At 40.6% G+C, this 24,435-nt stretch overlaps 1 pseudogene; it reads right to left on the bottom strand.

Moving 5' to 3' along the window:
- Positions 1-23,629, bottom strand: part of LOC119292749 — a 25,522-nt pseudogene extending 1,893 nt beyond the window's left edge.
- Between the last annotated feature and the right edge of the window lie 806 nt (positions 23,630-24,435).

Here is a 24,435-nt window from a genome sequence, read left to right as displayed (position 1 = left end):
TTCTATTACCATGATATTCACGGTTATCATGGTGTTTGTACCTAAGTTATCAGGACCGAGAGCTTATATTATCATGCCATTTACCCTAAAAAGTTATGAGAGTATGTTTTCAACAATTTTTTTTCACGGGTCAAAATTATCATGGTGTTTGCACCTAAGTTATCAGGTCTGAGAGCCTATATTACCATGTATTTATACAGATGTTATCGGAGTATGTTTTCAAACAACTTTTTTACATGGGTCAAAGTTATTGTGGTGTTTGTATCTAAGTTATCATGTTCGGAAGCGTATATTATCATGTTATTTACACGAGAAAATATCAGTGGTATGTTTAAAAAAACACGGGTCAAAGTTATCGTGTTGTTTGTACCTAAGTTATCAGGACCGGAGCCTATATTATCATGATATTTACAGAAAAAGTTATCAGAGTATGTTTTCAACAACAAAAAAATCACGGATCAAAGTATCGTAGTGTTGTACCTAAGTTATCATGTCTGGAAGTCTACATTACCATGTTATTTACGTTGTACTCCCTTCGTCCCATAATATAAGACGCTTCTTGACACTACCGCAATTCAAATTCTATAGGAAGAAAAAAAATCATTTCTCTAGAATTACTCATCAACAGGTACAAACATAATGCATCAATCCTTCCAAAAATCAGTACGTCCATATGGGTCTGCCCCCTCTCTTTTCCCCGCTCACAAATAGAGTATAAAATCGAGCTAACCTAAATTAGATACATGAAAACAAGCATAGCCCTGCTGGTAGCGCACGTGCATCTCGACCAGCAGGTGGGTGGGTTCAATTCCTAGTGAGCTCTTTATTTCCTCGATAGCTACAACATCGTTCGGACCTGATGATAAAATCCGAACGTTCGGAAATTACATATACCGAATTGAAAAAGGCCAGTTAGGCTCTGCTTTTCGTTGACGCTGTTGGCAAACTAAGGGTGCATTTGGATGCAAAGTATTTTTGTAGTTTTTCTAGAATATCGTAGTTTTTGAAAAAACCATGGTTTTGAATACTTTGATGTGTTTGGCTTCAGAAAAAAACGAAAGTGTTGTAAACCATAATATCCCACAAACCGTGGTATTTTTGAAGTATTTAAAAAAGAGGTCCCGACCTCTTTTTTCTAAATAGAACGGAGAGAAAGTGCAGCTGGCGTTGCCATCTACTCGAGATAAGAATATCAGCTGCGATCGCCTTCTAATATTCCTAGTGAGCTCTTTTTTTCCTCGATAGCTACAACATCGTTCGGACCTGATGATAAAATCCGAACGTTTGGAAATTACATATACCGAATTGAAAAAGGCCAGTTAGGCTCTGCTTTTCGTTGACGCTGTTGGCAAATTAAGGGTGCGTTTGGATGCAAAGTATTTTTGTAGTTTTTCTAGAATACCGTGGTTTCTGAAAAAACCATGGTTTTGAATACTTTGATGTGTTTGGCTTCAGAAAAAACGAAAGTGTTGTAAACCATAATATCCCACAAACCGTGGTATTTTTGAAGTATTTAAAAAAGAGGTCCCGACCTCTTTTTTCTAAATAGAACGGAGAGAAAGTGCAGCTGGCGTTGCCATCTACTCGAGATAAGAATATCAGCTGCGATCGCCTTCTAATATTCCTGCATCTCTTATACGATAAATGATCTATATTATCTCCTGGTATGCGCTCCCTACAATATTCTGTCCTTAGGTATTTGTCCAGTCTGATTGCAAGACTGCTGCAAGGGGTGGCATATAGATTAGATACGACGCTGCTGGATGGGATGACGGCACTGATTAGTTTCTAGTGATCTTGCACGCTTCTCCATAGAGTCTTGGGCTGTCGATTAATTTTGGATGGGTAGCGCACTGATTAGATAGATTGGCCCTTGTCCTTGGAAAATATACTTGTATGCAGCCGGATATATATGCTAGGTAACCGATTAAGTATAAATGGCGCATCGTACATAGCAGCACGCTCCTAGGATTGTATTACTTCAATCTATAGTTGATTTATGAGCTTAAGTTGCCACATGCTATTCATCAATCATCCAGCTCCTGGTTAAATTAATCCAGCCATTGAAGGCCGGCTGATCGATCTGTTTCTTGCGCCTGTCTAGTTAGCAGCAGTACACAAATCTGCTATATAGTTAGCAGCAGTTAGGCCGTGTAGCTCGGTTAGTTTCAGATGTCACCCAACGTTACCATCAGTCAAAACAGTAGTATAACAACACCAGCCAAACGCCTAGGTAGTTTTGGTAAAACTGAGAAAAACCATGGTTTAAAGAAACTATAGTATTAATTGTGTACACATCTGCTCTAAAAACTTTGTGGGCAAACTAAGCCTAACATTTAAAAAGTACAGTACCTTTGAAAGCTGCCTCGGTATTCATGTTCTTCCTTGTGCAGTCCGAGCACCTGGCCAGGCCGACCACGACCGGCGCCGCCTCGCCGTGCACAGCGTTTGCGAGGCCGATCACCAGCACTACAGCGCAAACTCCGAACAGAAACCGCCGAGGTAGGAGCGCCATTGTGGAGCTCGATCTACCACTTGTTCGGAGATGCTAAGGAAGGGAAGCTGTGGATGGACGTGGACAAGGATGGCATCCTTTATATAGGCGTCAAACACTGACGCGGTTCAATCAACCGGAGCGGCCCGTAAGTGAAAAAGTGAAGAACGGCTAAATTCGGCGCCGGCTTTGCAGATTAGCCATTAACGTCGCCTAATGTGATCTCCTTTCCTTCAGATATACTCTTCCAGTTCCAAGTCTCCTCGTACTGGCCGTTAAATGCTCAAGCGAAGTGTAGTACATAGCACATGGATTGCCCTTTTGCAGGATCAAGTTGTCGACCAGATCAGGGGAGGGTGGATGAAAGTTTTTAACAATTTCTTCAAAAAACGCATTTTTGGAAGAAGAAGAAAGTAAACAAAACAAAGCGCAAATACTGAAAAGAGGAATAGTTTTCAATACTTCAGTTTTTTGCAATACATTGTTGCCAAAACACAGCATGTGAGGCAAAAGTAAAACTAGTAAGCTAAAGACAGAAGTATGCTTAGGGTTCCTCTGACTCCAAAAACAAAGAAACTTAGGGTTCTGACTCCCGCCGGCGCTGCCGCCGGTTCGCCTCGTCTCTGGTGGCCCTAGGGCCGTGGAGGCGCGGTGGACCCGTCCCTTGCTGGTGGGAGGGATCCTGCCCCGTTTTTAGGTGTTTTATGATTTCGTTTAGGGTTTGTGTCCTACTCACGAAGACGAGGCAGTGACGCCTCCCCGAAGATGAAATAAACTTCTCCCTGGCTAGCCCCGTTTCGGTGATGCGTCTAGCGTCGCCGGAGGGCGTGTGCAGGTGTGCCTCCGACAAATCTCACAAGATTCAGTCGGTACTGGTCTTCGGTGGATCTGTTTGGATCGGGTCTTCATTCATGCATCTACATGTTGGTTCTTTTGATTTATACTTTTCTTCATCGGCGACGGTTATTGTTCTGGTGCGCTGGTCCTATAGGGACTTAGCACGACAACTTTCCGACTGTCTACTACAACAAGTTTAGCCCGACTTCGGTGAGGGAGGGACAATGACAGCGGCGCGCCTTCGACGCGCTCCAGTGCCTTTAGTCGTCACTACTCGTTAGGCGGTCTACGGACATGGATATATTTTTTGTTATTTCTGTGTTCTTTGAACTATCATGGCATGACGAGTAGATCGAGAGCTTTCTCCAAAAGAAGGCAGAAGTACGCTACGTAGAGAAATAACCAAGTAGCATTACAAGAAAATAAGTGAAAGTGCATCTAATCCCAAGGTGGATTTTGATGATTCATGTCAACATATCTCAAAGAGCTAAGCATGAAGTCAGACAGCAGAAATACATACAGTACTGAATAATGTTTTTGCAACAATCACAAAGAAAGGGGAGGGGAAGTTCTTCAAAATAGAGGCGATTATAAAATGTAAAGGCAGTGCAAGGAAATATAACTCGGGAAAGACATAGAGATGTGTTACCCCAGTTCGAATTATTGGCACAGTTCTACGTCTGGGTTGGAGAGGATGAGCCATAGCTTTGGGAACACTTAGTCCTTGTCTTGTTCTCCATGAGTTAAGTTCCTCGGAACTCGCCCATTGAAAGGATCGATAAGAGGGGTCTAGAGGGGGGGGGAGGTGATTAGACCCTCAACAAGCAAAAGTGGCAATTTTAAAGTTCTTTAAGTTGAGGTGGAGTTTTAGCACAAGTTTAAGTATTCACAATACATTTCAAGCAAGCATGCTAAGAGTATGAGGAGCGAAAAGAGTAAAGCATACTATTTGCAAGAAAGTAAAGGGATGGGATTGGAGTTTGCAAACGCAATGTAGACACGGAGATTTTTGGCGTGGTTCCGATAGGTGGTGCTATCGTACATCCACGTTGATGAAGACTTCAACCCACGAAGAATAACGGTTGCATGAGTCCACGGAGGGCTCCACCCACGAAGGGTCCACGAAGAAGCAATCTTGTCTATCCCACCATGGCCATCGCCCATGACGGACTTGCCTCACTCAGGTAGATCTTCACAAAGTAGGTGATCCCCTTGCCCTTACAAACTTCTTGGTTCAACTCCACAATCTTGTCGGAGGCTCCCAAGCGACACCTAACCAATGTAGGAGACACCACTCTCCAAAAGGTAACAAATGGTGTTTTGATGATGAACTCCTTGCTCTTGTGCTTCAAATGATAGTCTCTCCAACATTCAACTCTCTCACACAGATTTGGCTATGGTGGAAAGATGATTTGAGTGGAAATCAACTTGGGGAAGGCTATAGATCAAGATTCTTGTGGTAGGACTGGAATATCTTGGTCTCAACACATGAGTAGGTGGTTCTCTCTCAGAAAATGAGTAGTGGAAGTGCAGGCACATTCTGATGGCTCTCTCTAAAATGGAGAAGGGGGTGGAGGGGTATATATAGCCTCCACACAAAATCCAACCGTTACACACATTGGACCCAACTCGGTCAGACCAAATAGAAGAACTCGGTGAGACCGATTCAGTTCAAAATGTGAACGTTAGGAATCCCGGTGGGACCGATGTGCTAGGGCTAGGGAAAAATCTCATCTCGGTGAGACCGAATGCTTGAACTCGGTGAGACCGATTTCAGCAAAGAGCAAACAGAGAGTTGGTCAAGAAAACTCGGTGGGACCGATTGCTCATTTCGGTGAGGCCGAAATGTTACAAAGGGAAACAGAGAGTTTACAGGGCCATCTCAGTGAGACCGAGATTCGTATCGGTGTGACCGAATTGTCTAGGGTTTCTGGCAGTGGCTATGTCAACTGAACTAGGTGGTGCCGGATAGATAAAAATGGTGGGGCCGAATTTGACTTTGAGTTTTAGACATATTTGGAATGAGAGAGCGGCTGAGGGTTTTGGAGCAATATCACTACACTTTGAGCAAGTAGACCATTAAGCAACAACTCATCCCTTTTAATAGTATTGGTTTTCCTATGGACTCAATGTGATCTTGGATCACTAAAATAGAAATGAAGAGTCTTGAGATTTTACCAATCTTTGTCCTTAGCATTCTAAAGGGGTTCCACATCCTCTTGTCCTTACCACGCCATTGTTGAAGTCATCTGAAATATACTAGATAAAAGTATGTCCAACAAGAGATATGTTGACATTAATTACCAAAATCACCCAGGGAGCACTTGTGCTTTCACCCAAGCAATCGAGGTAGATCTTGAAGTGATCTTCGAACCTTCACATATTTGTTCTTTGATCGGCAAACCCACAATCTAGAAGCTCTTGAACAAACAGCTAACCGTCTAGAGGATTATGCACAATCCTCAAGAGTAATAAGCTGAAGTTAGGCTTTGATCAAATTATTTGGTGATGCTCAATCACTTCTCATAATTAGGCTCAAATTATTGTGAGGAATGAGTTGCTCAGAAAACACTTGTTAATTTCTCATGGAGCAACCAACCACTTATGGTTGAGGTAGGGGATATTTATAGCCAGGGTGGCAACCCAGGGGTTGATATGACCGTTGGAGGTGCACTCACAACCACAACACGACACACTGCTAACAATTGAATTTCAAATCAGGTGTGTGTGGTATTCAATCTAACTTAGCGACATCCAACCATCGGCAAAGACATTTAACTTTGATGCCTTGACATTATTGAGACTAAATAAATATCCTAGAAGGATATGTCAAAGTATTCTCTCTCATAAGAAATAGGTTGGATCGGGTACACATCAAATACTTTAATCTAACTTTCACTTGAACCCTTCTTACTAGTACGTGTTATCGTATGACTCAAATAGAAGCAATAGAGAACTAGTAAACAAAAGTCTACACAGAAGCTTCTAATACTCCACAGGACATTTCGAGTCCTTCAATTGTTCCACAAGTTTTTGAAGCAAATATGCCCTAAAGGCAATAATAAAGTTGTTATTTTATATTTCCTTATTCATGATAAAGGTTTATTATTCATGCTAGAATTGTATTGATCGGAAACTTAAATGCATGTGTGAATACATAAACAAATACCGTGTCCCTAGTAAGCCTCTACTAGACTAGCTCATTGATCAAAGATGGTTAAGGTTTCCTAACCATAGACATGTGTTGTCATTTGATAACGGGATCACATCATTAGGAGAATGATGTGATGGACAAGACCCATCTGTTAGCTTAGCATATTGATCGTTCAGTTTATTGCTACTGCTTTCTTGATGACAAATACATATTCCTTCGATTATGAGATTATGTAACTCCCGGATACCGGAGAAATACCTTGTGTGATCAAACGTCACAACATAACTACGTGATCATAAAGATGCTCTACAGGTATCTCCAAAGGTTTTTGTTGAGTTGGCATAGATCGAGATTAGGATTTGTCAATCCGAGTATCGGAGAGGTATCTCTGGGCCCTCTCAGTAATACACATCATAAGAAGCCTTTGCAAGCAAAGTGACTAAGGAGTTAGTTGCAATATGATGTATTACGGAACGAGTAAAGAGACTTACCGGTAATGCCTATTAATGTTGAAAGCAATATTATTCAAACTATGACACCTGAGGAACACATAAAGGAGACCTTCCGGAACACTCCAGAATAATAATAAAAGAGGAGGTACGTGATATGGTAAGTGAACGGACTCCAAAAAATCCGCAAAAATATTTTCTGTCAGTTTTGGAATATATTAAATATTAGGAAAATAAGAAACAGCCAGGAAGGCACCTGAGGAGGGCACAAGACACCAGGGTGCGCAAGGCCCCCTTAGCGCGCCTAGGTGGGTTGTGCCCACCTCGGGAACCTTCCCAACTCCGTTTTCCTCATGCTTGCTTGTTTCCCAAGATAAAAAAAATCTTTATATACCCCTCGAACGTATTGACTACCATATCGCGGAGAAGTCTTCTATTTTTCTTTCTTGCTATTTTCTGGCAGATCTGAAAATATTTCGTCTCAAGATTTGGAGGGTGAGAGCTATGTTGCTGATTATATTGTAAACCCCAAAGTTTATGGAGATGTGGAACGTAATGGTTGGACCACGGAGGAAGAAGAGGATTATGCTCCAAAAAGGAAAGAAGAGACAAGTCCGGATGAAGATGAAGTTCTATTACCCCAACCTGGGACATGCACGTGGAATTCAAGAAGTCAAGTCTCCCTAATAAAGTAAAGAAACCTAAGATCTAGTTTATCCCTTTTCACCTCTTGCAGGAAAACAAGCAAGAATTATGCAAAAAGGTACTAAGGCTTGAGCAGGAGATCGATGACTTGAGGGAGGGGAATTCCATCCTCAAGTGTAAGCTGAGGAAGAAAAATACTCATACATCACCACCACCACCTTCTTCATCACCAAAGGAGACTTGATTTCATGGTACGGACACTCCCCTTGGCTTGTGCCAAGCTTGCGGGAGGTGTCCAAGTATCGTATCACCACCACTATCTTTGCTTTTATCTATTTTAGTTCGATCTTTGTTTCATATGATTTAGTTGAATAAAAGTTTAGTTCGATACTTTCTTTTCGAGTGCTTACTTAGTGATCTATCTATCGATGTAATCGTGTTCGAGATATATAATAAAGAGTAGTTTGAGTTTTGTTTCTTTACTTTACTGTTTCAATAAAAAGAAAGGAAAATAAATGAGTAAGATCGTATGCTAATCTTATGGTAAGTAATGACATCACATAAGGAAAAGTATAAGTGGTAAATTTGTTGGAGATTGACAAACATAGCATGAGTCAATGATGCAACTCATGAAAGAATTAATAAGAGAAAAGAAGATTCACATGCAAATACACTATCTTGGACATCTTTTATGATTATGAGCCCCCATTAAATATTTTGTGTCAAAATAGTTGACGTTGGACAAGGAAGACAACATAATGATTTATGTTTGTTCATATTAACATAGAAGTAATATTGTCATAGATCCTTCATCATGTGGTGCTTGCTCAATATCCTAGCCAAAAATTCTACACTAAGTAGAGATACTACTTGTGCATCCAAAACCCTTAACCCAATACCTACCTATGGATCGAGTAAGATCCTTCAAGTAAGTTGTCATCGGTGCAATAAGGCAATAAAAATTGCTTCTAAAAGTGTTGGATAATTTAGTGTAAGAGAAAATTTAGCATTGTACGAACTTGTGATGGCAAAGAATAAAAGCGACAAACTGCATAATATAAATGTTGCTACCATAAGGGGCAATATAACGTGGCATTCTTTTGCATTAAGGGATTTGGCATACAAACAAATAAGCGCATGACAACCTCTGCTTCCCTCTGCGAAGGGCCTATCTTTTACTTTTATGCATTTACTTTTATGTAAGAGTCAAAGTATTCTTCCCTATTCCTTTTTATTTTCTCTTTTTGCAAGCACCACATGGCGAGAAAATATCTAGGCGCATATATCCAATTGGATATGAGTAGGCATGAGTTATTATTGTTGACATCACCCTTGAGGTGAATACATTGGGAGGCAAAACTATAAGCCCCTATTTTCCATGTGTCCGGTTGAAACTTTTTGTTCATGGGTATGCTATGAGTGTTAGCAATCATAGAAGATTAAATGATGGTTGAGTATGTGGACTTGCCTAAAGGCTCCGATACGTGACCCTTCCTGAAAATATGATGAATTGTAGTTGCAAAGTTGACTGAGAACATAGTTTGTTGGTTTTCAATAAGGTTTATGCTTTATACTTCAATGTTGTGATGAATTGTTACTTGTTCATGAGAAGTTATATGATAAAAATTATACGATAAAAGTTATGTGATAAAAGTTATTTAATAAAGTTTTATGTTAAACTTCCTTGATGTTATAACAATTTACATGATGCTTCTATGTCCGTATTTTGTTTTTATCGAAACCTCTCTCTCTAAAGCATGTGGACATGTTTTTCGATTTCGGTTTTCACTTGAGGACAAGCTAGGTCTAAGCTTGGGGGAGTTTATACTTCCATTTTGCATCATGTTTTCCTGCTGTTATTTATAATGTTTTTATGCATAATAATGCTTTTGGGAGTAATTCTAATGCCTTTTCTCTCATAATTTGCAAGGTTTACACAAAAAGGGAGAATATCGGCAGCTGGAATTCTGGACCTGAAAAAGCACGTCAGAGCTACCTATTCTGCACAACTCCAAATAAGCTGAAACTTCATGGAGATTTTTTATGGATTATTTAAGAATTATTGGAGCAAATAACTACTAGAGGGGCCCACCAGGTGGGCACAACCCACCTGGGCGTGCTAGGGAGCCCAGGCGCACCCTGGTGGGTTGTGCCCTCCTCGGCCCACCTCCGGTGCCCCTCTTCTGGTTTATAAGTCATTTTGACCTGGGAAAAAAATAAGGAGAGGACTTTCGGGACGCAGCGCCGCTGTCTTGAGGCGGAACTTGGGCAGGAGCTCTTTTGCCCTCTGGCTGAGCGATTCCGCCAGAGGAACTTCCCTCCCCGAGGGGGAAATCATCGTCATCGTCATCACCAACAACTCTCCCATTTTTGGGAGGGCCATCTCCATCAACATCTTCAACAACACCATCTCCTCTCAAACCCTAGTTCATCTCTTGTTTTCAATCTTTGTACCAGAACCTTAGGTTGGTGCTTGTGGGTGACTAGTAGTGTTGATTACATCTTGTAGTTGATTACTATATGGTTTATTTGGTGGAAGATTATATGTTCAGATCCATTGTGCTACTTAATACCCCTCTGATCTTGAGCATGATTATTTTTTGTGAGTAGTTACTTTTGTTCTTGAGGTCACGGGAGAAGTCATGTTGGAAGAAATCATGTGAACTTGATATGTGTTCGATATTTTGATGATATGTATGTTGTGATTCCCTTAGTGGTGTCATGTGAACGTTGACTACATGGCACTTCACCATATTTGGGCCTAAGGGAATGCATTGTGGAGTAGTTATTAGATGATGGGTTTCTAGAGTGACAGAAGCTTAAACCCTAGTTTATGCTCTACTTCGTAAGGGACCGATTTGGATCCAAAAGCTTAATGCTATGGTTAGATTTTATCTTAATACTTTTCTCGTAGTTGTGGATGCTTGCGAGGGGGTTAATCATAAGTAGGAGGTTTGTTTAAGTAAGAACAACACCTAGGCACCAATCCACCCACATATCAAATTATTGAAATCGTGAACACAAATCAAACCAACATGATGAAGTGTGCTACGTCTTGAGCTTGCGTTGGTTTTTCCCTTGAAGAGGAAAGGGTGATGCAGCAAAGTAGTTGCTACATCTTGAGCTTGTGTTGGTTTTCCTTGAAGAGGAAAGGGTGATGCAGCAATAGTAGCGTAAGTATTTCCCTCAGTTTTTGAGAACCAGGGTATCAATCCAGTAGGAGGCTCCTCAAAAGTCCCACACACCTACACAAACAAACAAGAACTCGCAACCAACACAATAAAGGGGTTGTCAATCCCTTCATGGCCACTTGCGAAAGTGAGATCTAATAGAGATAATATGATAAGATAAATATTTTTTTGATATTTTGTAATATATATAGGAAAAGTAAAGATGCAAATAAAATTAGATTGAAAGCTTATATGATAATAGATAGACCCGAGGGCCATAGGTTTAACTAGTGGCTTCTCTCAAGATAGCATAAGTATTATAGTGGGTGAACAAATTACTGTCAAGCAACTGATAGAAAAGCGAATAATTATGAGATTATCTAGGCATGATCATGTATATAGGCATCACGTCTGTGACAACTAGACTGACCCCTTCCTACATCTACTACTATTACTCCACACATCGACCGCTATCCAACATGCATCTAGAGTATTAAGTTCATAAAGAACAGAGTAACGCATTAAGAAAGATGACATGATGTAGAGGGATAAACTCATGCAATATGATATAAACCCCATCTTTTTATCCTCGATGGAAACAATACAATACGTGCCTTGTTGCCCCTGTTGTCACTGGGAAAGGACACAACAAGATTGAACCCAAAGTTAAGTACTTCTCCCATTGCAAAGAAAGATCAATCTAGTAGGCCAAACCAAACTGATAATTCGAAGAGACTTGCAAAGATAACTTAATCACACATAAAAGAATTCAGAGGAGATTCAAATATTTCTCATAGATAAACTTGATCATAAACCCACAATTCATCGGATCTCGACAAACACACCGCAAAAAGAGTTACATCGAATAGATCTCCAAGAAGATCGAGGAGAACTTTGTATTGAGATTCAAAGAGAGAGAAGAAGCCATCTAGCTAATAACTATGGACCCGAAGGTCTATGGTAAACTACTCACAACTCATCGGAGAGGCCTTGGAGATGATGTAGAGGCCCTCCGTGATTGATTCCCCCTCCGGCGGAGCGCCGGCGAAGGCTCCAAGATGGGATCTCGTGGATACAGAAGGTTGCAGCAGTGGAATTAGGTTTTCGTGGTATGTTCTGATGTTCTCGGGGTATGTGGGTATATATAGGAGGAAGAAGTAGGTCGGCGGACGCCCGAGGGGCCCATGAGGGTGGGGGCGCGCCCAGCCCTAGGGGCATGCCGGGCACCCTCGTGGCCGCCTCGATTGTTGCGTGCCTTCCACTCCAAGTCTCCAGGTTTGCATTTGTTCCAAAAAGATCGTTCCCGAAGGTTTCATCGCGTTTGGACTCCCGTTGATATTCCTTTTCTTCGAAACACTGAAATAGGCAAAAAAACAGCAATTCGGGTTGGGCCTCCGGTTAGTAGGTTAGTCCCAAAAATGATATAAAAGTGTAAAGTAAAGCCCATAAACATCCAAAACGGGTAATATAATAGCATGGAACAATCAAAAATTATAGATATGTTGGAGACGTATCAAGCATCCCTAAGCTTAATTCCTGCTCGTCCTCGAGTAGGTAAATGATAAAAATAGAATTTTTGATGTGGGATGCTACCTATCATAATTCTCAATGTAATTCTCTTTATTGTAGCATGAATGTTCAGATCCAAATGATTCAAAATAAAAGTTCATATTGACATAAGAAATAGTAATACTTCAAGCATACTAATCAAGCAATCATGTCTTCTCAAAATAGCATGGCTAAAGAAAGTTATCCCTACAAAATCATATAGTCTGGTTGTTGCTCTGTCTTCATCACACAAAGTATTTAATCATGCACAACCCCGATGACAAGCCAAGCAATTGTTTCATACTTTAATAATCTCAAACTTTTTCAACTTTCACGCAATACATGAGCGTGAGCCATGGACATAGCACTATATGTGGAATAGAATGGTGGTTGTGGAGAAGACAAAAAGGAGAAGATAGTCTCACATCAACTAGGTGTATCAATGAGCTATGGAGATGCCCATTAATAGATATCAATGTGCGTGAGTAGGGATTGCCATGCAACGGATGCACTAGAGCTATAAATGTATGAAAGCTCAACAAAAGAAACTAAGTGGGTGTGCATCCAACTCGCTTGCTCATGAAGACCTAGGGCATTTTGAGGAAGCCCATCATTGGAATATACAAGCCAAGTTCTATAATGAAAAATTCCCACTAGTATATGAAAGTGACAACATAGGAGACTATCTATCATGAAGATCATGGTGCTACTTCGAAGCACAAGTGTGGTAAAAGGATAGTAGCATTGTCCTTTCTCTCTTTTTCTCTCATTTTTTTTATTTGGCCTTCCTTTTTTTATTTGGCCTTTCTCTTCTTTTTTTAAAGTTCGAAGTCTCATCCCGACTTGTGGGGGAATCATAGTCTCCATCATCCTTTCCTCACTGGGACAATGCTCTAATAATGAAGATCATCACACTTTTATTTACTTACAACTGAAGATTACAACTCAATACGTAGAACAAGATATGACTCTATATGAATGCCTCCGGCAGTGTACCGGGATATGCAATGAATCAAGGGTGACATGTATGAAATTATGAAGGTGGCCTTGCCACAAATACGATGTCAACTACATGATCATGCAAAGAGCAATATGACAATGATGATGCGTGCCATATAAAAGGAACGGCGGAAAGTTGCATGGCAATATATCTCGGAATGGCTATGGAAATGCCATAATAGGTAGGTATGGTGGCTGTTTTGAGGAAGGTATATGGTGGGTGTATGATACCGGCGAAAGTTGCGCGACACAAGAGAGGCTAGCATTGGTGGAAGGGTGAGAATGCGTATAATCCATGGACTCAACATTAGTAATAAAGAACTCATATACTTATTGCAAAAATCTACAAGCCATTGAAAACAAAGTACTATGCGCATGCACCTAGGGGGATAGATTGGTAGGAAAAGACCATCGCTCGTCCCCGATCGCCACTTATAAGGAAGACAATCAATAAATAAAATTGTGCTCCAACTTCATCACAAAGCAGTTCACCATACGTGCATGCTACGGGAATTACAAACTTTAACACAAGTATTGTTTAAATTCATAATCACCCAACTAGCATGACTTTAATATTACCACTTCTATATGTCAAAACAATTATCAAGTATCAAATTGATCATAGCATCCAATTCACTTTCTATGATAGTTTTTATTGTACCCAACTTGGATGCCCATCATTCTAGGACCAATTTTATAACCATAGCAAATACCATGCTGTTTTAAGAGACTCTCAAAATAATATAAGTGAAGCATGAGAGGCCAACAATTTCTACAAAATTAAGCCACCGCCGTGCTCTAAAAGATGTAAGTGAAGCACTAGAGCAAAACTATCTAACTCAAAAGATATAAGTGAAGCACATAGAGTATTCTAACAAATTCTAATCAAGTGGGCTTCTCCCAAAAGGTGTGTAAAGCATGGATGATTGTGGTAAACTAAAAATCAAAGACTAATATCATACAAGATGCTCCAAGCAAAACACATATCATGTGGCGAATAAAAATATAGCTCCAAGTAAAGTTACCGATAGATGAAGACGAAAGAGGAGATGCCTTCCGGGGCATCCCCAAGCTTAGGCTTTTGGCTATTCTTGAATATCTTGGGGTGCCATGGGTATCCCCAAGCTTAGGATCTTGCCTCTCCTTATTCCATAGTCCATCAAATCTTTACCCAAAACATGAAAACTTCACAACACAAAACTCAACAGGAAATTTCATAAGCTCCGTTAGTGCAAGAAAGAAAAACTACCACATAAGGTACTGTAATGAACTCATCCTTTATTTATATTTGTGTTAAACCTACTGTATTCCAACTTCTCTATGGTTCATACTCCTACATACTAGCCATAGATGCATCAAAATAAGCAAACAACACACGAAAAGCAGAATCTGTCAAAAACAGAACAGTCTGTAGCAATCTGTAACTCTCAAATACTTCTGAAACTCTAAAAATCCTACCAAAATAGGAAGTCCTGGGAAATTTGTATATTGATCTATAGCAAAAACAATCAACGCAAAAGCATGTTTCTATGAATTACTAAAATTACTTTCATGCGCGCAAAGTTTCTGTTTTTCAGCAGAATCAAATTAACTATCACCATAGGTTCTACTTGTCACAAACACTAATTAAAACATGAAAACACATATAAACAGAAGGTAGATGCAAAATTTATCACTAAACATAAGCAAAATCAAAAAACAAAAATAAAATTGGGTTGCCTCCCAACTAGCGCTATCATTTAATGCCCCTAGCTAGGCATAAAAGTAAGGATAGATCTAAGTAGTGCCATCTTTGGCACTCAATTCATAAGTAGCTCGCATGATAGATTCATAAGGTAATTTAACGTTCTTTCTTGGAAAGTGTTCCATGCATTTCCTTAATGGAAATTGAAATCTAATATTCCCTTCCTTCATATCAATAATCGCACCAATCGTTCTAAGAAAAGGTCTACCAAGAATAATAGGACAAGAAAGATTGCAATCTATATCAAGAATGATAAAAATCTACGGGCACATAATTCCTATTTACAACAATAAGAACATCATTGATCCTTCCCATAGGCTTTTTAATGGTGGGATCCGCAAGGTGCAAATTTAAAGAGCAATCATCAAGATCATGGAAACCTAGAATATCACATAAAGTTTTCGGAATCGTGGAAACACTAGCACCCAAATCACACAAAGTATAACACTCATGATCTTTAATTTTAATCTTTATAGCAGGTTCCCACTCATCATTAAGTTTTCTAGGTATAGAAACTTCCAAATTAAGTTTTTCATCATAAGATTGCATCAAGGCATCAACAATATGTTTGGTAAAAGCTTTATTTTGACTATAAGCAAGAGGAGAATTCAACACAGATTGCAACAAGCAAATACAATCTACTAAAGAACAATTATCATAGTTAAATTCCTTGAAATCCAAGATAGTGGGTTCAATGCTATTTAAAGTCTTAACCTCTCCAATCCCACTTTTACCAAATTTAGCATCAAGATCTAAGAACTCCGAATCATTGGGACGCCTTTTAACTAAAGTTGACTCATCCCCAGTCCCATCATTATTAAGATTCATATTGCAAAACAAAGATTTAATAGGGGACACATCAGTAACTTTTATATCTTCATCATTATTTTCATGGAAACTAGAAGAACACACCTTTACAAAGCAATCTTTCTTAGCACACAATCTAGCGGTTCTTTCTTTGCACTCATCAATGGAAATTCTCATTGCTTTGAGAGACTCATTGATATCATGCTTAGAAGAAGTAGATCTAAGTTTCAAGGAATCAACATCAAGCGAAAGTCTATCAACGTTCCTAGCCAAATCATCAACTTTAAGCAAATTTTCTTCAAGCAAGGCATTAAAATTCTTTTGAGAGACCATAAATTCTTTAACACTATTCTCAAAATCAGAGGGAATCTTATTAAAATTACCATAAGAATTATTGTAGGAATTTCCATAATTATTAGAGGAATTACTAGGGAACGGTTTAGGATTAAAGTTTCCTCTATAAGCATTGTTACCAAAATTATTCCTACCAACAAAATTCACATCCATAGATTCATTATTATTCTCAATCAAAGTAGACAAAGGCATATCATTAGGATCAATAGGAGCACTCTTAGTAGCAAACAATTTCATAAGTTCATCCATCTTTCCACTCAAAACATTAATGTCTTCTATAGCATGCACTTTTTTACTAGTAGATCTTTCGATGTGCCATTGAGAATAATTATCCATAATATTATCAAGGAGTTTATTAGCTTCTCCTAAGGTGATTTCCATAAACGTGCCTCCCACGGCCGAATCTAAAAGATTTCTAGAAGCAAAATTCAATCCGGCATACAAGTTTTGTATGATCATCCATAAATTCAAACCATGAGTAGGGCAATTGTAAATCATCAATTTCATTCTTTCCCAAGATTGGGAAACATGCTCATGATCAAGTTGTTTAAAATTCATAATATCGTTTCTAAGAGAGGTGATCTTAGTGGAAGGGAAATACTTAGAGATAAAAGCATCTTTGCACTTATTCCATGAATCAATACTATTTTTAGGCAAAGACGAAAACCAAACTTTAGCACGATCTCTAAGTGAAAACGGAAATAACTTCAATTTAACAATATCATTATCCGTATCTTTCTTCTTTTGCATCTCACACAAATCAACAAAGTTGTTTAGATGGGTAGCAGCATCTTCACTAGGAAGGCTGGAGAATTGATCTTTCATAACAAGATTCGGCAAAGCAGCATTGATTTCACAAGACTCAACATCATTAAGAGGAGCAATCGGAGTACTAAGGAAATCATTATTATTGGTATTGGAGAAGTCACATAATTTGGTATTATCTTGTGCCATAGCAACAAGCAATCCAACACACAAGCAAACAAAAAGGCAAGCGAAAGAGAGAGGAGATTGGGAAAAAGAGGGCGAATAAAACGGCAAGGGTGAAGTGGGGGAGAGGAAAACGAGAGGCAAATGGAAAATAATGTAAGTGCGAGGGAGATGAGTTTGTGATGGGTACTTGGTGTGTCTTGACTTGAGCGAAGACCTCCCCGGCAACGGCGCCAGAAATCCTTCTTGCTACGTCCTGAGCCTGCGTTGGCTTTCTTTGAAGAGGAAAGGGTGATGTAGCAGTAGTAGCGTAAGTATTTCCCTCAGTTTTTGAGAACCAAAGTATCAATCCAGTAGGAGGCTCCTCAAAAGTCCCACGCACCTACACAAACAAACAAAAACTCGCAACCAACGCAATAAAGGGGTTATCAATCCCTTCACATCCACTTGCAAAACTGAGATCTGATAGAGATAATATGATAAGATAAATATATTTTGATATTTTATAATATATATAGGAAAAGTAAAGATGCAAATAAAAGTAGATTGAAAGCTTATATGATAATAGATAGACCCGGGGGCCATAGGTTTCACTAGTGGCTTCTCTCAAGATAGCATAAGTATTACAGTGGGTGAACAAATTACTGTCGAGCAATTGATAGAAAAGCGAATAATTATGAGATTATCTAGGCATGATCATGTATATAGGCATCACGTTTGTGACAAGTAGATCGACTCCTGCATGCATCTACTACTATTACACACATTGACCGCTATCCAGCATGCATCTAGAGTATTAAGTTCATAAAGAACAGAGTAACGCATTAAGAAAGATGACATGATGTAGAGGGATAAACTCATGCAATATGATATAAACCCCATCTTTTTATACTCGATGGCAACAATACAATACGTGCCTTCCTGCCCCTGTTGTCACTAGGAAAGGACACCGCAAGATTGAACCCAAAGCTAAGCACTTCTCCCATTGCAAGAAAGATCAATCTAGTAGGCCAAACCAAACTGATAATTCGAAGAGACTTGCAAAGATAACTTAATCACACATAAAAGAATTCAGAGGAGATTCAAATATTTCTCATAGATAAACTTGATCATAAACCCACAATTCATCGGATCTCGGCAAACACACCGCAAAAAGAGTTACATCGAATAGATCTCCAAGAAGATCAAGGAGAACTTTGTATTGAGATTCAAAGAGAGAGAAGAAGCCATCTAGCTAATAACTATGGACTCGAAGGTCTATGGTAAACTACTCACAACTCATCGGAGATGCCTTGGAGATGATGTAGAGGCCCTCCATGGTTGATTCCCCCTCCGGCGAAGCGCTGGCAAAGGCTCCAAGATGGGATCTCGCGGATACAGAAGGTTGCAGCGGTGGAATTAGGTTTTCGTGGTGCTCCTGGATGTTTTTGGGGTACGTGGGTATATATAGGAGGAAGAAGTAGGTCGGTGGACGCTCGAGGGGCCCACAATGGTGGGGGCGCGCCGGGCACCCTTGTGGCCGCTGATACGTCTCCAACGTATCTATATTTTTTGATTACTCCATGCTACTTTGTCTACTGTTTTGGACTATATTGGGCTTTATTTTCCACTTTCATATTATTTTTGGGACTAACCTATTAACCGGAGGCCCAGCCCAGAATTGCTGTTTTTTGCCTATTTCAGTATTTCGAAGAAACAGAATATCAAACGGAGTCCAAACGGAATAAAACCTTCGGGAACGTGATTTTCTCACCGAACTTGATCCAGGAGACTTGGACCCTACTCCAAGAAGTGCCAGAGGCGGTCACGAGGGGGGAGGGCGCCCCCCCGGGCACGCCCCCTGCCTTGTGGGCCCCCTGTTGCTCCACCGACGTACCCCCTGCACCCATATATACCTACGTTCCCAAAAACTTCCAGAACAGAACCTAGATCGGGAGTTTCGCCGCCGCAAGCCTCTGTAGCCACCAAAAACCAATAGGGGCCCTGTTCCGGCACCCTGCCGGAGGGGGATCTGATCACCGGAGGCAATCTTCATCATGCCGACGCTATCCATGACGAGGAGGGAGTAGTTCACCCTCGGGGCTGAGGGTATGTACCAGTAGCTATGTGTTTGATCTCTCTCTCTCGTGTTCTCTCTCGTGTTCCTCTATGGCACGATCTTGATGTATCCCGAGCTTTGCTATTGTAGTTGGATCTTATGATGTTTCTCCCCCTCTACTCTCTTGTGATGAATTGAGTTTCCCCTTTGAAGTTATCTTATCGGATTGAGTCTTTATGAGAACACTTGATGTATGTCTTGCCGTGATTATCTGTGGTGACAATGGGATATCATGTGCCACTTGATGTATGTTTTGGTGATCAACTTGCGTGTTTCGTGACATTGGGAACCTATGCATAGGGGTTGGCACACGTTCTTGACTCTCCGGTAGTAGCTTTGGGGCACTCTTTGAAGTACTTTTATGTTGGTTGGATGAATCTGAGATTGTGTGGCGCATATCGTATAATCATGCCCACGGATACTTGAGGTGACAATGGAGTATCTAGGTGACATTAGGGTTTTGGTTGATTTGTGTCTTAAGGTGTTATTCTAGTATGAACTCTATGATGGATTGAGCGGAAAGAATAGCTTTATGTTATTTTACTACGAACTCTTGAATAGATAGAACAAAAAGGATAACTTTAAGGTGGTTTCGTACCCTACCATAATCTCTATGTTTGTTCTCCGCTATTAGTGGCTTTGAAGTGACTCTTTGTTGCATGTTGAGGGCTTGTTATATGATCTATCTATGTTATTATTGTTGAGAGAACTTGCCCTAGTGAAAGTATGAACCCTATGCCTTATTTCCTACCATTGCAATACTGTTTACGCTCACTTTTACCGCTCGTTACCTTGCTGTTTTTATTATTTCAGATTACAAATACCTTTATCTACTATCTATTTTGCACTTGTATCTTCATCTCTTTGCTGAACTAGTGCACCTATACAATTTACCATTGTATTGGGTGTGTTGGGGACACAAGAGACTCTTTGTTATTTGGTTGCAGGGTTGTTTGAGAGAGACCATCTTTATCCTATGCCTCCTACGGATTGATAAACCTTAGGTCATCCACTTGAGGGAAATTTGCTACTGTCCTACAAACCTGTGCACTTGCAGGCCCAACAACGTCTACAAGAAGAAGGTTGTGTAGTAGACATCAGCCGCCTCGTCTGTTGTTGACTTCCACTCCAAGTCCCCTGGATTGCCTTTGTTCCAAAAAGATCGCCCCTGAAGGTTTCATTCCGTTTGGACTCCGTTTGATATTCCTTTTCTTCGAAACACTGAAATAGGCAAAAAAAAGCAATTCGGGCTGGGCCTCCGGTTAGTAGGTTAGTCCCAAAAATGATATAAAAGTGCATAGTAAAGCCCATAAACATCCAAAACGGGTAATATAATAGCATGAAACAATAAAAAATTATAGATACGTTGGAGACGTATCAAAGTGATATGATGAAATTCCCGTGTACCCTCAAGAACGCTTTGCTTACTATAAGAGAGCGTTTTGGCATGTCCTTTGCCTCAAAAGGATTGGGCTACCTTGCTGCAATTTTGTTACCATTACCGTTACTTGCATGTTAATTATCTTGCTATCAAACAACTTGTTACCTATAATTTCAGTGCTTGCAGACATTACCTTGCTGAAAACCACTTGTCATTTCCTTCTGCTCCTTCTGCTCCTCGTTGGGTTCGACACTCTTACTTATCAAAAGGACTATGATTGATCCCCTATACTTGTGGATCATCAACCTCAACATTGATCATCATCCTTGTTGTCATCATCATACTCTTCACCAACACCTCGTTCATCTATTTGTGATACTGAATCCTAGTCTTGATTCATACGTGTGATACATTAATCATTCGTCTACTATTGCCATTGCTCATGTGATGATGTTTGTCGTCTCCATATCCAAGTAAACACCCTAGTTCTTGTGGATATGGAGGAACCCTAGTATGTGTGGGAGCTGAACGCCGATAAGATACATGGTACTCTTTTGAATGTTTATGTTAATATTCTTCACGATGTTGTGTGAAAGTCGACCATATTTTTTTTGCCTTTATGGACGAAAAAGGGTATTACTATCACTTGCGATGAGGTTTTCTTTTAGCTGCGACCATGAGGAGACCTTTAACCACGGTTGATGTAACCTAAATGTGAGGAGGAATGATGGTGGCATACGTGATATTAAGATGTTGTATGCATGCATGTATATGTACTTGGCTCCGCTTATAGTGTTGGTGAAGGTTGGCGGAGTGCCAGATTTCCTTGGCATTTTTTTGTAATGTTTGAAGTTACTTCAACATTAGGGCCGTGGTAGACCTAGAACCGTAGCATTTGGGGTATCAAACAATGTGATGTGATCTAAATATCATCTTAATCCTAGCAACTACTCCTAAAATGGCATTTGGTTATTAGAAAATTAGTCTCTAGTGTGTAATATAAACTAGATTACACTTTTAGAGGGGACACCGTGGCACCCATGACACCTCCTAGACCTGCCATGCATTAGGGAATGTGATTCAGATTGAGGTGGACACCATTGCATACGAAAACATTATAGTGAAGATGGGTGTGAGGGACACTTGAAACCCCCCCCCCCCCATCCTCACCCCTTCACGGAAATTACCATGAGAGAGCTCCCGATCTCTGACATTGAATTTGAATTAAAGAGAGTAGTGGAGCAAGGATGATACCATGGAGAGAGAGTGTGTGTGAGAGAGGGGGGGGTGGGGGGAGGTTGTTGCTGCAAATACACAAGGAGATGGGCCGATGAAGAAAGCAAGAGAATATGAGCAAATAAAGAGATAATAACTTTAGGGAGTCTGTCTGTTACACGATATGGGGAAATAAATAAAAAACTATACAGTGACAATGAGAGTTAGACCGTTGATATGTGATGGTGATTTTACCCGGTTTATCCTGATTAACAAGACAACATTCTTCTTAATTTTTTAAAGCAATGTTTTTTTTTGAAGTACAAACATTGTAAATGTAAGATGTTTTTGCAGTTTAATTCTTAATGTAACACGTAGTTATTACAAACTGAGTAGAAAGCAACATTTTCTTAATAAAAATCCAAAGGCAAAGCTTTTGCCTCGTTTAGAAAAAGGATTGCTAAATCTCAATCGACTGAGACTTAGCGAAGTCCTAGTCGATGTTATATTCATGAGAATGTGAAGATCCGTGCAAAATTTTCTTTTTTCTTTGTTATATGTTGTGTTATTTAACAAAGATTTGGTCAAGTTTCAGTGCGACTGAGATCTTGCAACACCCTAAAAAACTCCTTCTTTTAGAGACGGTATGGTAATTATCCGATCAGTGGATGCGAGCTAGCCATTTTTTTGAGCAACATCTAGCTTTTTACAATATCAGGGTAGCTATCAACACACACACACTTTTTTTTGAAAGCAAGCAACGCTTGTATTACTTAACGGTGCTGGGTAGATCACCCAAAGCACAAGTGGCCACATGGCCAGGTACATTAGACTCCCACTCAATAAAGTGGTTTGGAAGATACATATGGCCCGGCTTAGCTAGTTCATGTGCGACAGAATTAGCCCCACGATTGTAGTACATTATATCGTGGTGCGCGAACCAGAGGTTCAGCTGAATTTTTGAGTCCTCAATCAACGCTGCATAAGCCGATGAATCTACCTTGCGAAGATCAAGTGCATCCACCAGGAGCTGGCAGTCCGTCTCAAAAATCACCCGTGTCATTCCCAGATCGGCGGCTAGGGCGATGGACTGTGACATCGCATGAGCTTCAGCGCCGAAAGCATCCTGGACGTGGTCTTGACGCCCTGCGCGGGATGCCATTATGTTGCTCGCTCCGTCTCTTGCCACGACGCCCCACCCCGTGAATGATTCGCCTGGTGTAAAGGCACCGCCCACATTGATTTTGATCATGTCATCTCCCGGAGCCCTCCATCTGTCTGTAGCACCCTTCATTTTTCCTGAAGGTAAAAAGGCTTCAGCATACTCGATCACACGCACCCATGCATGACCCACAATTTCACTGGCAGGCACCGGCAGCTCCCCCTCCCGGAGTTTGTTCTTGTTATTCCACCACAGCCACCAGGCCGTGAAGATTAGGACATAGGTCCTCTCCTCCAGGCCCCAAAGGAAGTCGAGCATCACATGTACTGACGCGATTTCTTCCAACCACATTCTAGTGCTCTCCAGCCCAAGCTCCCGCAACACAGGCTTGATCGATTTGCAGTGTGTGAACAGATGCGCTCTGTCCTCGTCAGCTCTACCACAGAAAAGGCACTTTGTATCTTCTATAGGAATGCCTCGTCTCTGCACATTCGTCCGGAAGGCCAAGGATTCATGCTTGAGTCGCCAAACAAACATCTGGATGTTCTTGGGGCATGATATTCTCCAAAGTCTCTTCCAGGAATCATCCTCACACGAGTTCAGATTGCCAACATTTTTCAGAGCTGTGGCCAATGCCGCCATTTGAAGCTAGTATACCCATATGCACATGGAGCTTATATGCACTCTTTACTGAATGTTGCCCTTTGCTATCGAACTGCCAGGCAATGAAGTCAGATACCCCTTCCCGTAATGGAATTTGCAATGTGTAGCGGGCATCATTTGGCCAAAAGGTGTCCCGAACCAACTGCTCGTCCCATGCGTCGGTGATTGGAGAAATGAGGTGAGAAACGTATTCCAACAAGTTACCCCCTCTCAGAGTGATAATCTGACGTGACCACGGTCGTGGTATCCATGGATCACTCCAAATACGGATATTGGACCCGTCTCCAACTCGCCAAATGTATCCCTGTTTGATAAGCTCAAGACCATGCAAGAGACTTCTCGAGATAACCCACACACACCTGTGTCCACAGCTAGCTAGCTTTTTTTTATGAGGGCTCGATGCAAGCTAGATTTTTTTTGAGACACTCTCGCCAAGCTTTATTCAAAAGTCTGAAATATTTACACGTAAAAACAGCAATTCCCCAGGCTGGCCTAACCACGCATGCCTGCCAAAATCAAGAGTTAAAACATGCTTAGCGAGATTGTGAGCCTCGAAATTCGAGCTCCTAAATTCGTGAACGACATTACAAACCGAAAACCCCCGTGAGTGTTCTATTATTTCATGTACTATGGCCCCATACTCCGTCGCTGAATTCTGCTTGATGTCGTTCACCACTTTCTTGCAATCCGTCGCAATCTGAATTTGATTGACATATAAGTCTTCTGCAATTGCTTGTCCTTCACGAACAGCCAGAGCTTCCAATGTGGTCGGATCTGAAATAAAC

Source organism: Triticum dicoccoides, chromosome 4B, assembly GCF_002162155.2.
Source record: "Triticum dicoccoides isolate Atlit2015 ecotype Zavitan chromosome 4B, WEW_v2.0, whole genome shotgun sequence".
NCBI lineage: Eukaryota > Viridiplantae > Streptophyta > Magnoliopsida > Poales > Poaceae > Triticum > Triticum dicoccoides.
The sequence above is the reverse complement of the archived record's forward strand: the minus strand, read 5'-3'. Positions and strand labels throughout refer to the sequence as shown.